The sequence below is a fragment of the Coregonus clupeaformis genome, unplaced genomic scaffold (assembly GCF_020615455.1).
Source record: "Coregonus clupeaformis isolate EN_2021a unplaced genomic scaffold, ASM2061545v1 scaf2333, whole genome shotgun sequence".
NCBI classification, from domain to species: domain Eukaryota; kingdom Metazoa; phylum Chordata; class Actinopteri; order Salmoniformes; family Salmonidae; genus Coregonus; species Coregonus clupeaformis.
In genome coordinates this window covers 1,170-17,500 of record NW_025535787.1, presented here as the reverse complement: position 1 = coordinate 17,500, position 16,331 = coordinate 1,170, and the positions used below count along the sequence as shown (strand labels likewise).

Sequence of the window (16,331 nt, the reverse complement as noted above, 5' to 3'; positions counted from 1 at the left end):
AGTCCCTTCATCATTAACGACAGTCCCTTCATCATCGACAGTCCTTCATCGTACGACAGTCCCATCATTAACGACAGTCCCGTCATCATTAACGACAGTCCCTTCATCATTAACGACAGTCCCTTCATCATTAACGACAGTCCCTTCATCATTAACGACAGTCCCTTCATTATTAACGACAGTCCCTTCATCATTAACGACAGTCCCTTCATCAATAATCACAGTCTCTTCATCATTAGTGACAGTCCCTTCATCATTAATGACAGTCCCTTCATCATTAATGACAGTCCCTTCATTATTAACGACAGTCTCTTCATCATTAACGACAGCCCCTTCATCAATAATCACAGTCTCTTCATCATTAGTGACAGTCCCTTCATCATTAACGACAGTCCCTTCATCATTAACGACGGTCCCTTCATCGTAACGACAGTCCCTTCATCATTAACGACAGTCCCTTCATCATTAACGACAGTCCTTCATCATTACTGACAGTCCCTTCGTCATTAACGACAGTCCTTCATCATACCGACAGTCCTTCATCATTAACGACGAGTCCCTTCATCGTGCTAACGACAGTCCCTTCATCATTAACGACAGTCCCTTCATCATTAACGACAGTCCCTTCATCATTAACGACAGTCCCTTCATCATTAATGACAGTCCCTTCATCATTAACGACAGTCCCTTCATCTTTAACGACAGTCCCTTCATCATTAACGACAGTCCCTTCATCATTAACGACAGTCCCTTCATCATTAACGACAGTCCCTTCATCATTAGTGACAGTCCCTTCATCATTAACGACAGTCCCTTCATTATTAACGACAGTCCCTTCATTATTAACGACAGTCCCTTCATCATTAACGACAGTCCCTTCATCAATAATCACAGTCTCTTCATCATTAGTGACAGTCCCTTCATCATTAATGACAGTCCTTCATCATTAATGACAGTCCCTTCATTATTAACGACAGTCTCTTCATCATTAACGACAGTCCCTTCATCAATAATCACAGTCTCTTCATCATTAGTGACAGTCCCTTCATCATTAACGACGGTCCCTTCATCATTAACGACAGTCCCTTTCATCATTAACGACAGTCCCTTCATCATTAACGACAGTCCCTTCATCATTAACGACAGTCCCTTCATCTTACTGACAGTCCCTTCATCATTAACGACAGTCCCTTCATCATACGACAGTCCCTTCATCATTAACGACAGTCCTTCATCACTACGACAGTCCCTTCATCATTAACGACAGTCCCTTCATCGTTAACGACAGTCCTTCATCATTAACGACAGTCCTTCATCCATAATCACAGTCTCTTCATCAATGAGTTCAGCTGATGTATTTGTGTTCTCTCTCTCTCCCCCAGAATCCGGGTGTACAGGACTTCCCTCTCTCACAAGGGTAGCATTCGACACCAAGGCCTACAAGCGCATGCCCCTCTTGGACCAGGACATGGCCGTGCAGGCCTTCAAACAGGCTGTCTCACGACACGTAGACCGGTAACACTGCACCGCGGTCACCTGACTGAACCCAACGCCCTGAAGAACTGGCCATGCTTTACTGTCTATAAAACCAATGCCCCTCTGGACACACTTTACTTACTCTAACTCCTAACTCTAAAACGGTCCCCTCTCAACTAAGAAACATATTATTTCCTACTGGTGTAGAATCTGCCAATCTCATCTCTCTCACTCTCAACTATTGGTTTATAAACATCCCATCCCAGTGAGTAGCTAGCTAGCTAACGGTAGCATAAACTTCACATCCCAGTGAGTAGCTAGCTAACGGTAGAATAAACATCACATCCCAGTGAGTAGCTAGCTAACGGTAGAATAAACATCACATCCCAGTGAGTAGCTAGCTAGCTAACAGTAGAATAAACATCACATCCCAGTGAGTAGCTAGCTAACGGTAGAATAAACATCACATCCCAGGAAGTAGCTAGCTAGCTAGCTTACGGTAGAACAAACATCACATCCCAGTGAGTAGCTAGCTAGCTAGCTAACGGTAGAACAAACATCCCATCCCAGTGAGTAGCTAGCTAACGGTAGAACAAACATCACATCCCAGTGAGTAGCTAGCTAACGGTAGAATAAACATCACATCCCAGGAAGTAGCTAGCTAGCTAACGGTAGAACAAACATCCCATCCCAGTGAGTAGCTAGCTAACGGTAGAATAAACATCACATCCCAGTGAGTAGCTAGCTAACGGTAGAACAAACATCACATCCCAGTGAGTAGCTAGCTAACGGTAGAATAAACATCACATCCCAGGAAGTAGCTAGCTAGCTAACGGTAGAACAAACATCACATCCCAGTGAGTAGCTAGCTAACGGTAGAACAAACATCACATCCCAGTGAGTAGCTAGCTAACGGTAGAATAAACATCACATCCCAGGAAGTAGCTAGCTAGCTAACGGTAGAATAAACATCACATCCCAGGAAGTAGCTAGCTAACAGTAGAATAAACATCACATCCCAGTGAGTAGCTAGCTAACGGTAGAACAAACATCACATCCCAGGAAGTAGCTAGCTAGCTAACGGTAGAATAAACATCACATCCCAGTGAGTAGCTAGTTAGCTAACAGTAGAATAAACATCACATCTCAGGAAGTAGCTAGCTAGCTAACAGTAGAATAAACATCACATCTCAGGAAGTAGCTAGCTAGCTAACGGTAGAATAAACATAATGAGCGTCAGGTAGTAGCTATCTAGCTAACGGTAGCAGCATGAGGGACAGGAAGTAGTTATTTCCTACTGGTGTAGAATCTGCCAATCTCATCTCTCATCTCTCCCCTATTGGTTCACACCTGATTTGACTTGTGGATCCTCTAACAGTGTGTCTGTATTCACAGTGTTCTCCCCTTTCCATTGATATTAATATCCTCCATTCTTATCCTCTTATGGGCCAACAGGCTAATACTCTGACTCTATAATATAGGTTCTACTGTATATAAAAACAACGAGGCTCTGGGTGCAACGGGTAAATGATCTTTATCAATCACAGCTCCCCTCTATCCTCTCCCCTGTCCGTCTGCTCTCTCTCTCTCTCTAACCTCTGATGTTAAAGTTGGGCCGCTTCTCTCTCGGCTGGGACAGTCAGTAGCAGTAGGAGCTGTCTGTAGGTGTCTGTGGTCCATGTTTGGCTTGTTCCCAATTCAGTCACATGTCCACAAGCAGGTAGCTTGTAGCAGTGTCATCCTACAGTGTCGTACTGTCCTGTATTTTTGAACTTCCTGTTTTTTGAACTAACGTTGAGATGTCCTTGGTCTGTTGTGGTTTTGGATGATGATGGTTCGATTGGATACGATGTGTGTCGTCATCCTCAGTATTATCAGTCCCTGTCTGACCCCTGACCCCTGACCTCTAACCTCTAACGTAACAGGAACTACGAGGCCCACGGCAGCAGAGGTCAGCCAAAACTGTTCGCCAAATCCAAGTATGACTTTGTCGCCAGAAACAGCACAGAGCTGTCGGTGGTGAAGGACGAGGTGGTGGAGGTGAGGAACAGTTTAACATGAAGGCTCACTGCAACATGTAACGTCAGTGTAATACCCCCCGAATCCTAAAGACTGTTGTTTCAGACCCTGCATCACATTTTTAAAAACATTTTAGTCATTTTAGCAGACGCTCTTATCCAGAGCGACTTACAGTTAGTGAGTGCATACATTTTTCATCCTTTTTTCATACTGGCCCCCCGTGGGAATCGAACCCACAGCCCTGGCGTTGCAAGCGCCATGCTCTACCAACTGAGCTACAGGAGGCCCCCATCACATCACATAATTGATGGACGTCTTTGTTTCACCAATATTGTCTTGTTTTGTCGATCACAGTAACACTCATTTTATGGCAATAACCACTAGAGGGCAGTGGAGAGCACAGACTCACGTTGTGCACAATGTTTAACCCAGGGGAGAGCCACTGCCCCCTCTCAATGAAGCCACATAGCTCAAGGCCGACCACGGTACTGCAGGCATTGTTAGCAGAAAACAGGATCCCCCAGGAAGGTGGGTTTGGGAAAATGAGGAGCTTCATGGTCAATCTTAGCGTAATTAAAGTAAAAAATCGAAGACAATCATGGTACCAATAATTGGTTTTATTACACCAGATGTATGTCCTTTAGATTAGTTTAAAATCGCACACAGAAGAAGTTAAAGGATCATTTAGTTGCTAATGGCAGCCTGCAGTACCCCTGTCAATGAGAGGGGGCAGCACTGAGTTAGCCTGCAACGGCACTTCCTGGAGTAGCTCAAACTAAGCCATCTTAACCGACTTCTTTGTGCTTCAAATGCGCTACTGCGTCTTCTTCACATAGGAATGAGTGGTGTCGATGGCTTTGTCCATTCATATATAACATGTAAGTGTTGAAGGTAACCAATCCTCCCCCTGGTAACCTTGGTCAGGTCCAGCTGCAACATGTAAAAACATTTACAGTGCCTTCAGAAAGTATTCATACCCCTTGACTTATACCACATTTTGTTGTCTTACAGCCTGAATTCAAAATTGATTAAATAATATTTTTCTCTCATCCATCTACACACAATACCCCATAATGACAAAGTGAAAACAACATGTTTTTAGCAATGTTTGAAAATATATTGAAAATTAAATACAGAAATATCTTATTTACATAAGTATTCACACCCCTGAGTCAATACTTTGTAGAAGCACCTTTGGCGGCGATTACAGCTTTGAGTCGTATTGGGTATGTCTGTATCAGCTTTGTACATCTGGATTTTCTCCCGTTCTTTCTTGCAGATTTTCTCAAGCTCTGTTAAGTTAGATGGGGAGCGGCAGTGAACAGCAATCTTCAAGTCTTTCCACAGATTTTCAATGGGTTTCAAGTCTGGGCTTTGGCTGGGCCGCACAAGGACTTTCACATTCTTGTTCTGAAGCCATTCCAGCATTGCTTTGGCTGTATGCTTGAGGTCATTGTCCTGTTGGAACGTAAATCTTCACCCAGTCTAAGGTGGTTTGCACTCTGAAGCAGGTTCTCATCAAGGATTTACCTGTATTTGGCTCTATTCATTGTTCCCTCCATCCTTACCAGTCTCCCAGTCGCTAACGCTGATAAGCATCCCCATAGCATGATGCTGCCACCACCATGCTTCACGGTAGGGATGGTGTTAGACGGGTGGTGAACACCGCCTGGTTTTCTTTGCATTCAGGCCAAAGAGTAAAATGTTTGTCTCATCAGACCACAGAATCTTTTGTCTTATGCTCTGAGTCTTTCACATGCCTTTTTGCCAACTCCATACATGCTGTCATGTGCCTTTTTCTCAGGAGATGCTTCCGTCTGGCCTCCCATAAAGCCCAGATTGGTGAAGTGCTGTAGAGACGGTTGTCCTTCTGGCAGGTTCTCCCATCTCAGCCAAGGAACTCTGTAGTTCTGTCAGAGTGGCCATTGGGTTCTTGGTCACCTCCCTGACCAAGGTCCTTCTTGCCCGGTTGCTCAGTTTGGTCGGACGGCCAGCTCTAGGCAGAGTCTGGGTAGTTCCATATTTTTTCAATTTCCCAATGATCCACTGTGGTCCTGGAAACTATCAGCATTCTAGAAAATGTTTTCTACCCTTCCCCAGATATATGCCTCATCACAATCTCGGAGATCTACGGACAGTTCCTTGGACTTCATGGTATAGTGTCTGCTCTGACATGCACTGTTAACTGTGGGACCTTATATACAGTGGGGGAAAAAAGTATTTAGTCAGCCACCAATTGTGCAAGTTCTCCCACTTAAAAAGATGAGAGAGGCCTGTAATTTTCATCATAGGTACACGTCAACTATGACAGACAAATTGAGAAAAAATAATCCGGAAAATCACATTGTAGGATTTTTCATGAATTTATTTGCAAATTATGGTGGAAAATAAGTATTTGGTCACCTACAAACAAGCAAGATTTCTGGCTCTCACAGACCTGTAACTTCTTCTTTAAGAGGCTCCTCTGTCCTCCACTCGTTACCTGTATTAATGGCACCTGTTTGAACTTGTTATCAGTATAAAAGACCTGTCCACAACCTCAAACAGTCACACTCCAAACTCCACTATGGCCAAGACCAAAGAGCTGTCAAAGGACACCAGAAACAAAATTGTAGACCTGCACCAGGCTGGGAAGACTGAATCTGCAATAGGTAAGCAGCTTGGTTTGAAGAAATCAACTGTGGGAGCAATTATTAGGAAATGGAAGACATACAAGACCACTGATAATCTCCCTCGATCTGGGGCTCCACGCAAGATCTCACCCCCGTGGGGTCAAAATGATCACAAGAACGGTTAGCAAAAAATCCCAGAACCACACGGGGGACCTAGTGAATGACCTGCAGAGAGCTGGGACCAAAGTAACAAAGCCTACCATCAGTAACACACTACGCCGCTAGGGACTCAAATCCTGCAGTGCCAGACGTGTCCCCCTGCTTAAGCCAGTACATGTCCAGGCCCGTCTGAAGTTTGCTAGAGTGCATTTGGATGATCCAGAAGAGGATTGGGAGAATGTCATATGGTCAGATGAAACCAAAATAGAACTTTTTTGGTAAAAACTCAACTCGTTGTGTTTGGAGGACAAAGAATGCTGAGTTGCATCCAAAGAACACCATACCTACTGTGAAGCATGGGGGTGGAAACATCATGCTTTGGGGCTGTTTTTTCTGCAAAGGGACCAGGACGACTGATCCGTGTAAAGGAAAGAATGAATGGGGCCATGTATCGTGAGATTTTGAGTGAAAACCTCCTTCCATCAGCAAGGGCATTGAAGATGAAACGTGGCTGGGTCTTTCAGCATGACAATGATCCCAAACACACCGCCCGGGCAACGAGGAGTGGCTTCGTAAGAAGCATTTCAAGGTCCTGGAGTGGCTCTAGCCAGTCTCCAGATCTCAACCCCATAGAAAATCTTTGGAGGGAGTTGAAAGTCCGTGTTGCCCAGCGACAGCCCCAAAACATCACTGCTCTAGAGGAGATCTGCATGGAGGAATGGGCCAAAATACCAGCAACAGTGTGTGAAAACCTTGTGAAGACTTACAGAAAACGTTTGACCTGTGTCATTGCCAACAAAGGGTATATAACAAAGTATTGAGAAACTTTTGTTATTGACCAAATACTTATTTTCCACCATAATTTGCAAATAAATTCATAAAAAATCCTGCAATGTGATTTTCTGGATTTGTTTTCTCATTTTGTCTGTCATAGTTGACGTGTACCTATGATGAAAATTACAGGCCTCTCTCATCTTTTTAAGTGGGAGAACTTGCACAATTGGTGGCTGACTAAATACATTTTTTCCCCCACTGTAGACAGGTGTGTTTCTTTCTAAATCATGTCGAAACAGTTGAATTGGCCACAGGTGGACTCCAATCAAGTTGTAGTGACATCTCAAGGATGATCAAAGGAAATTGGATGCACCTGAGCTCAAATTGGAGTGTCATAGCAAAGGGGTGTGAATAGTTATGTAAAGGAGATTTCTGTATTTCATTTTCAATACATTTGCAAAAATGTCTGAAAACATGTTTTCACTTTGTCATTATGGGGTATTGTGTCTATTTAATCCATTTTGAATTCAACAAAATGTGGAATAAGTCAAGGGGTATGAATACTTTCTGAAGGAAGGTAACCAATCCTCCCCCTGGTAACCCTGGTCAGGTCCATCTGCAACATGTAACAACATTTACAGTGTTGAAGGTAACCAATCCTCCCCTGGTAACCCTGGTCAGGTCCATCTGCAACATGTAACAACATTTACAGTGTTGAAGGTAACCAATCCTCCCCCCTGGTAACCCTGGTCAGGTCCATCTGCAACATGTAACAACATTTACAGTGTTGAAGGTAACCAATCCTCCCCCTGGTAACCCTGGTCAGGTCCATCTGCAACATGTAACAACATTTACAGTGTTGAAGGTAACCAATCCTCCCCCTGGTAACCCTGGTCAGGTCCATCTGCAACATGTAACAACATTTACAGTGTTGAAGGTAACCAATCCTCCTCCTGGTAACCCTGGTCAGGTCCATCTGCAACATGTAACAACATTTACAGTGTTGAAGATAACCAATCCCTCCTCCTGGTAACCCTGGTCAGGTCCATCTGCAACATGTAACAACATTTACAGTGTTGAAGGTAACCAATCCTCCTCCTGGTAACCCTGGTCAGGTCCATCTGCAACATGTAACAACATTTACAGTGTTGAAGGTAACCAATCCTCCCCCTGGTAACCCTGGTCAGGTCCATCTGCAACATGTAACAACATTTACAGTGTTGAAGGTAACCAATCCTCCTCCTGGTAACCCTGGTCAGGTCCATCTGCAACATGTAACAACATTTACAGTGTTGAAGGTAACCAATCCTCCCCCTGGTAACCCTGGTCAGGTCCATCTGCAACATGTAACAACATTTACAGTGTTGAAGGTAACCAATCCTCCCCCTGGTAACCCTGGTCAGGTCCATCTGCAACATGTAACAACATTTACAGTGTTGAAGGTAACCAATCCTCCTCCTGGTAACCCTGGTCAGGTCCATCTGCAACATGTAACAACATTTACAGTGTTGAAGGTAACCAATCCTCCTCCTGGTAACCCTGGTCAGGTCCATCTGCAACATGTAACAACATTTACAGTGTTGAAGGTAACCAATCCTCCTCCTGGTAACCCTGGTCAGGTCCATCTGCAACATGTAACAACATTTACAGTGTTGAAGGTAACCAATCCTCCCCCTGGTAACCCTGGTCAGGTCCATCTGCAACATGTAACAACATTTACATTATTGAAGGTAACCAATCCTCCTCCTGGTAACCCTGGTCAGGTCCATCTGCAACATGTAACAACATTTACAGTGTTGAAGATAACCAATCCTCCTCCTGGTAACCCTGGTCAGGTCCATCTGCAACATGTAACAACATTTACAGTGTTGAAGGTAACCAATCCTCCCCCTGGTAACCCTGGTCAGGTCCATCTGCAACATGTAACAACATTTACAGTGTTGAAGGTAACCAATCCTCCCCCTGGTAACCCTGGTCAGGTCCATCTGCAACATGTAACAACATTTACAGTGTTGAAGGTAACCAATCCTCCCCTGGTAACCCTGGTCAGGTCCATCTTAACATGTAACAACATTTACAGTGTTGAAGGTAACCAATCCTCCCCCTGGTAACCCTGGTCAGGTCCATCTGCAACATGTAACAACATTTACAGTGTTGAAGGTAACCAATCCTCCCCTGGTAACCCTGGTCAGGTCCATCTGCAACATGTAACAACATTTACAGTGTTGAAGGTAACCAATCCTCCTCCTGTTAACCCTGGTCAGGTCCATCTGCAACATGTAACAATTTACAGTGTTGAAGGTAACCAATCCCCCTCCCCTGGTAACCCTGGTCAGGTCCATCTTAACATGTAACAACATTTACAGTGTTGAAGGTAACAATCCTCCCCCTGGTAACCCTGGTCAGGTCCATCTGCAACATGTAACAACATTTACAGTGTTGAAGGTAACCAATCCTCCCCCTGGTAACCCTGGTCAGGTCCATCTGCAACATGTAACAACATTTACAGTGTTGAAGGTAACCAATCCTCCTCCTGTTAACCCTGGTCAGGTCCATCTGCAACATGTAACAACATTTACAGTGTTGAAGGTAACCAATCCTCCCCCCTGGTAAGGTCCATCTGCAACATGTAACAACATTTACAGTGTTGAAGGTAACCAATCCTCCTCCTGGTAACCCTGGTCAGGTCCATCTGCAACATGTAACAACATTTACAGTGTTGAAGGTAACCAATCCTCCTCCTGGTAACCCTGGTCAGGTCCATCTGCAACATGTAACAAACATTTACAGTGTTAAGGTAACCAATCCTCCCCCCTGGTAACCCTGGTCAGGTCCATCTGCAACATGTAACAACATTTACAGTGTTGAAGGTAACCAATCCTCCTCCTGGTAACCCTGGTCAGGTCCATCTGCAACATGTAACAACATTTACAGTGTTGAAGGTAACCAAATCCTCCTCCTGGTAACCCTGGTCAGGTCCATCTGCAACATGTAACAACATTTACAGTGTTGAAGGTAACCAATCCTCCTCCTGGTAACCCTGGTCAGGTCCATCTGCAACATGTAACAACATTTACAGTGTTGAAGGTAACCAATCCTCCCCTGGTAACCCTGGTCAGGTCCATCTGCAACATGTAACAACATTTACAGTGTTGAAGGTTACCAATCCTCCCCCCTGGTAACCCTGGTCAGGTCCATCTGCAACATGTAACAACATTTACAGTGTTGAAGGTAACCAATCCTCCTCCTGTTTAACCTTGGTCAGGTCCATCTGCAACATGAACAACATTTACAGTGTTGAAGGTAACCAATCCTCCTCCTGGTAACCCTGGTCAGGTCCATCTGCAACATGTAACAACATTTTACAGTGTTGAAGGTAACCAATCCCTCCCCCTGGTAACCCTGGTCAGGTCCATCTGCAACATGTAACAACATTTACAGTGTTGAAGGTAACCAATCCTCCCCTGGTAACCTGGTCAGGTCTCATCTGCAACATGTAACAACATTTACAGTGTTGAAGATAACCAATCCTCCTCCTGGTAACCCTGGTCAGGTCCATCTGCAACATGTAACAACATTTACAGTGTTGAAGGTAACCAATCCTCCCCCCTGTTAACCCTGGTCAGGTCCATCTGCAACATGTAACAACATTTACAGTGTTGAAGGTAACCAATCCTCCTCCTGTTAACCCTGGTCAGGTCCATCTGCAACATGTAACAACATTTACAGTGTTGAAGGTAACCAATCCCACTCCCCCTGGTAACCCTGGTCAGGTCCATCTGCAACATGTAACAACATTTACAGTGTTGAAGGTAACCAATCCTCCTCCTGTTAACCCTGGTCAGGTCCATCGCAACATGTAACAACATTTACAGTGTTGAAGGTAACCAATCCTCCTCCCTGTTAACCCTGGTCAGGTCCATCTGCAACATGTAACAACATTTACAGTGTTGAAGGTAACCAATCCTCCCCTGTTAACCCTGGTCAGGTGCTGGATGACAGGAAGCAGTGGTGAAGGTTGGTAACTGTGCTGGGCGTCTGGCTACGTGCCAACAACATCCTGGAGGTCACCAAGGCTGTGGACGTCTCGGTGCGTGGGAACCCATCTATGGCCATACTATACAGGTGAGTCCCTGGGGTGTCTCAGAATACGGTATTGGTATTCTCAGCATTTTTGTGTTAATATTAGTCCTATTGATAGGGTAAAGCAATAAGGCTCTCCACCTCTCCCCTACATGTTCACCAGTCCTATTGATAGGGTAAAGCTATAAGGCTCTCCACCTCTCCCCTACATGTTTACCAGTCCTATTGATAGGTAATATTAGTCCTATTGATAGGGTGAAACTATAAGGCTCTCCACCTCTCCCCTACATGTTCACCAGTCCTATTGATAGGTAATATTAGTCCTATGTGATAGGGTAAAGCTATAAGGCTCTCCACCTCTCCCCTACATGTTCACCAGTCCTATTGATAGGGTGCTATAAGGCTCTCCACCTCTCCCTACATGTTCACCAGTCCTATTGATAGGTAATATTAGTCCTATTGATAAGGTAAAGCTATAAGGCTCTCCATTCTCCCCTACATGTTCACCAGTCCTATTGATAGGTAATATTGGGTCCCCATTGATCAGGGTAAAGCTATAAGGCTCTCCACCTCTCCCCTACATGTTCACCAGTCCTATTGATAGGTAATATTAGTCTATTGATAGGGTAAAGCTATAAGGCTCTCCACCTCTCCCCTACATGTTCACCAGTCCTATTGATAGGGTAAAAAGCCTGTAAGGCTCTCCACCTCTCCCTACATGTTCACCAGTCCTATTGATAGGGTAAAGCTATAAGGCTCTCCACCTCTCCCTACATGTTCACCAGTCCTATTGATAGGTAATATTAGTCCTATTGGATAGGGTAAAGCTAGTTAGGCTCTCCACCTCTCCCCTACATGTTCACCAGTCCTATTGATAGGGTAAAGCTATAAGGCTCTCCACCTCTCCCCCTACATGTTCACCAGTCCTAGTTGATAGGTAATATTATCCTATTGATAGGGTAAAGCTATAAGGCTCTCCACCTCTCCCCTACATGTTCACCAGTCCTATTGATAGGTAATATTAGTCCTATTGATAGGGTAAAGCTATAAGGCTCTCCACCTCTCCCCTACATGTTCACCAGTCCTATTGATAGGTAATATTAGTCCTATTGATAGGGTAAAGCTATAAGGCTCTCCACCTCTCCTACATGTTCACCAGTCCTATTGATAGGTAATATTAGTCCTATTGATAAGGTAAAGCTATAAGGCTCCTCACCTCTCCCCTACATGTTCACCAGTCCTATTGATAGGGTGAAGCTATAAAGGCTCTCCACCTCTCCCCTACATGTTCACCAGTCCTATTGATAGGTAATATTGTCCTATTGATAGGGTAAAGCTATAAGGCTCTCCACCTCTCCCCTACATGTTCACCAGTCCTATTGATAGGTAATATTAGTCCTATTGATAGGGTAAAGCTATAAGGCTCTCCACCTCTCCCCCTACATGTTCACCAGTCCTATTGATAGGTAATATTAGTCCTATTGATAGGGTAAAGCCCTATAAGGCTCTCCACCTCTCCCCTACATGTTCACCAAGTCCTATTGATAGGGTAAAGCTATAAGGCTCTCCACCTCTCCCCTACATGTTCACCAGTCCTGATTGATAGGGTAAAGCTATAAGGCTCTCCACCTCTCCCCTACATGTTCCCTAACCGAGTCCTATTGATAGGTAATATTAGTCCTATTGATAGGGTAAAGCAATAAGGCTCTCCACCTCTCCCCTACATGTTTACCAGTCCTATTGATAGGGTAAAGCTATAAGGCTCTCCACCTCTCCCTACATGTTCACCAGTCCTATTGATAGGTAATATTAGTCCTATTGATAGGGTAAAGCTATAAGGCTCTCCACCTCTCCCCTACATGTTCACCAGTCCTATTGATAGGGTAAAGCTATAAGGCTCTCCACCTCTCCCCTACACATGTTCACCAGTCCTATTGATAGGTAATATTAGTCCTATTGATAGGGTAAAGCTATAAGGCTCTCCACCTCTCCCCTACATGTTCACCAGTCCCTATTGATAGGTAATATTAGTCCTATTGATAAGGTAAAGCTATAAGGCTCTCCACCTCTCCCCTACATGTTCACCAGTCCTATTGATAGGTAATATTAGTCCTATTGATAGGGTAAAGCTATAAGGCTCTCCACCTCTCCCCTACATGTTCACCAGTCCTATTGATAGGTAATATTAGTCCTATTGATAGGGTAAAGCTATAAGGCTCTCCACCTCTCCCCTACATGTTCACCAGTCCTATTGATAGGGTAAAGCTATAAGGCTCTCCACCTCTCCCCTACATGTTCACCAGTCCTATTGATAGGATATTAGTCCTATTGATAGGGTAAGCTATACAAGGCTCTCCACCTCTCCCCTACATGTTCACCAGTCCTATTGACTAGGGTAAAGCTATAAGGCTCTCCACCTCTCCCCTACATGTTCACCAGTCCTATTGATAGGTAATATTAGTCCTATTGATAGGGTAAAGCCTATAAGGCTCTCCACCTCTCCCCTACATGTTCACCAGTCCTATTGATAGGGTGAAGCTATAAGGCTCTCCACCTCTCCCCTACACTGTTCACCAGTCCTATTGATAGGGTAAAGCTACAAGGCTCTCCACCTCTCCCCCTACATGTTCACCAGTCCTATTGATAGGGGTAAAGCTATAAGGCTCTCCACCTCTCCCCTACATGTTCACCAGTCCTATTGATAGGTAATATTAGTCCTATTGATAGGGTAAAGCCTATAAGGCTCTCCACCTCTCCCCTACATGTTCACTCAGTCCTATTGATAGGTAATATTAGTCCTATTGATAGGGTAAAGCTATAAGGCTCTCCACCTCTCCCCTACATGTTCACCAGTCCCTATTGATAGGTAATATTAGTCCTATTGATAGGGTAAAGCTATAAGGCTCTCCACCTCTCCCCTACATGTTCACCAGTCCTATTGATAGGTAATATTAGTCCTATTGATAGGTAAAGCTATAAGGCTCTCCACCTCTCCCCTACATGTTTACCAGTCCTATTGATAGGTAATATTAGTCCTATTGATAGGGTAAAGCTATAAGGCTCTCCACCTCTCCCCTACATGTTTACCAGTCCTATTGATAGGGGTAAAGCTATAAGGCTCTCCACCTCTCCCCTACATGTTCACCAGTCCTATTGATAAGGTAAAGCTATAAGGCTCTCCACCTCTCCCCTACATGTTCACCAGTCCTATTGATAGGGTAAAGCTATAAGGCTCTCCACCTCTCCCCTACATGTTCACCAGTCCTATTGATAGGTGTAAAGCTATAAGGCTCTCCACCTCTCCCCTACATGTTCACCAGTCCTATTGATAGGTAATATTAGTCCTATTGATAGGGGTAAATGCAATAAGGCTTCTCCACCTCTCCCCTACATGTTCACCAGTCCTATTGATAGGGTAAAGCTATAAGGCTCTCCACCTCTCCCCTACATGTTCACCAGTCCTATTGATACGTAATATTAGTCCTATTGATAGGGTAAAGCTATAAGGCTCTCCACCTCTCCCCCATGTTCACCAGTCCTATTGATAGGTAATATTAGTCCTATTGATAGGGTAAAGCTATAAGGCTCTCCACCTCCCCTACATGTTTACCAGTCCTATTGATAGGTAATATTAGTCCTATTGATAGGGTGAAACTATAAGGCTCTCCACCTCTCCCCTACATGTTCACCAGTCCTATTGATAGGTAATATTGAATTCTATTGATAGGGTAAAGCTATAAGGCTCTCCACCTCTCCCTACATGTTCACCAGTCCTATTGATAGGTAATATTAGTCCTATTGATAGGGTAAAGCTATAAGGCTCTCCACCTCTCCCCCTACATGTTCACCAGTCCTATTGATAGGTAATATTAGTCCTATTGATAGGGTAAAGCTATAAGGCTCTCCACCTCTCCCCTACATGTTCACCAGTCCTATTGATAGGGTAAAGCTATAAGGCTCTCCACCTCTCCCCTACATGTTCACCAGTCCTATTGATAGGGTAAAGCTATAAGGCTCTCCACCTCTCCCCTACATGTTCACCAGTCCTATTGATAGGTAATATTAGTCCTATTGATAGGGTAAAGCTATAAGGCTCTCCACCTCTCCCCTACATGTTCACCAGTCCTATTGATAGGTAATATTAGTCCTATTGATAGGGTAAAGCTATAAGGCTCTCCACCTCTCCCCTACATGTTCACCCAGTCCTATTGATAGGGTAAAGCTATAAGGCTCTCCACCTCTCCCCTACATGTTCACCAGTCCTATTGATAGGGTAAAGCTATAAGGCTCTCCACCCCTCTCCCCTACATGTTCACCAGTCCTATTGATAGGTAATATTAGTCCTATTGATAGGGTAAAGCTATAAGGCTCTCCACCTCTCCCTACATGTTCACCAGTCCTATTGATAGGGTAATCTCCCTACTTTCCCAGTCCTATTGATAGGGTAAAGCTATAAGGCTCTCCACCTCTCCCCTACATGTTCACCAGTCCTATTGATAGGGTAAAGCTATAAGGCTCTCCACCTCTCCCCTACACTGTTCACCAGTCCTATTGATAGGTAATAAGCTATAAGGCTCTCCACCTCTCCCACATGTTCACCCAGTCCTATTGATAGGGTAAAGCTATAAGGCTCTCCACCTCTCCCCTACATGTTCACTAGTCCTATTGATAGGGTAAGATAAGCTTAAGGCTCTCACCTCTCCCTACATGTTCACCAGTCCTATTGATAGGTAAATATTAGTCCTATTGATAGGGTAAAAGCTATAAGGCTCTCCACCTCTCCCCTACATGTTCACCAGTCCTATTGATAGGTAATATTAGTCCTATTGATAAGGTAAAGCTATAAGGCTCTCCACCTCCCCTACATGTTCACCAGTCCTATTGATAGGGTAAAGCTATAAGGCTCTCCACCTCTCCCTACATGTTCACCAGTCCTATTGATAGGTAATATTAGTCCTATTGATAGGGTAAAGCTATAAGGCTCTCCACCTCTCCCCACATGTTCACCAGTCCTATTGATAGGTAATATTGAATCTATTGATAGGGTAAAGCTACAAGGCTCTCCACCTCTCCCCTACATGTTCACCAGTCCTATTGATAGGGTAAAGCTATAATGGCTCTCCACCTCTCCCCTACATGTTCACCCAGTCCTATTGATAGGGTAAAGCTATAAGGCTCTCCACCTCTCCCCTACATGTTCACCAGTCC

General features: G+C 44.4%; 2 long non-coding RNA genes and 1 pseudogene across 2 annotated transcripts; all 3 read left to right on the top strand.

Annotated features, from left to right (window-relative positions):
* Nucleotides 1–11,168, top strand: part of LOC121562055 — a 38,120-nt pseudogene extending 26,952 nt beyond the window's left edge.
* Nucleotides 11,169–12,087: 919 nt separating this feature from the next.
* On the top strand, nucleotides 12,088–12,696 carry LOC123488454. Its single transcript, XR_006660090.1, has 3 exons — nucleotides 12,088–12,138; nucleotides 12,453–12,509; nucleotides 12,672–12,696. It is a non-coding gene; the product is annotated as an uncharacterized LOC123488454 (long non-coding RNA).
* An 828-nt stretch (nucleotides 12,697–13,524) lies between these two features.
* LOC123488453 lies at nucleotides 13,525–14,184 on the top strand. The gene is made up of 3 exons (XR_006660089.1): nucleotides 13,525–13,574; nucleotides 14,012–14,068; nucleotides 14,169–14,184. It is a non-coding gene; the product is annotated as an uncharacterized LOC123488453 (long non-coding RNA).
* The last annotated feature ends 2,147 nt before the right edge of the window (nucleotides 14,185–16,331 follow it).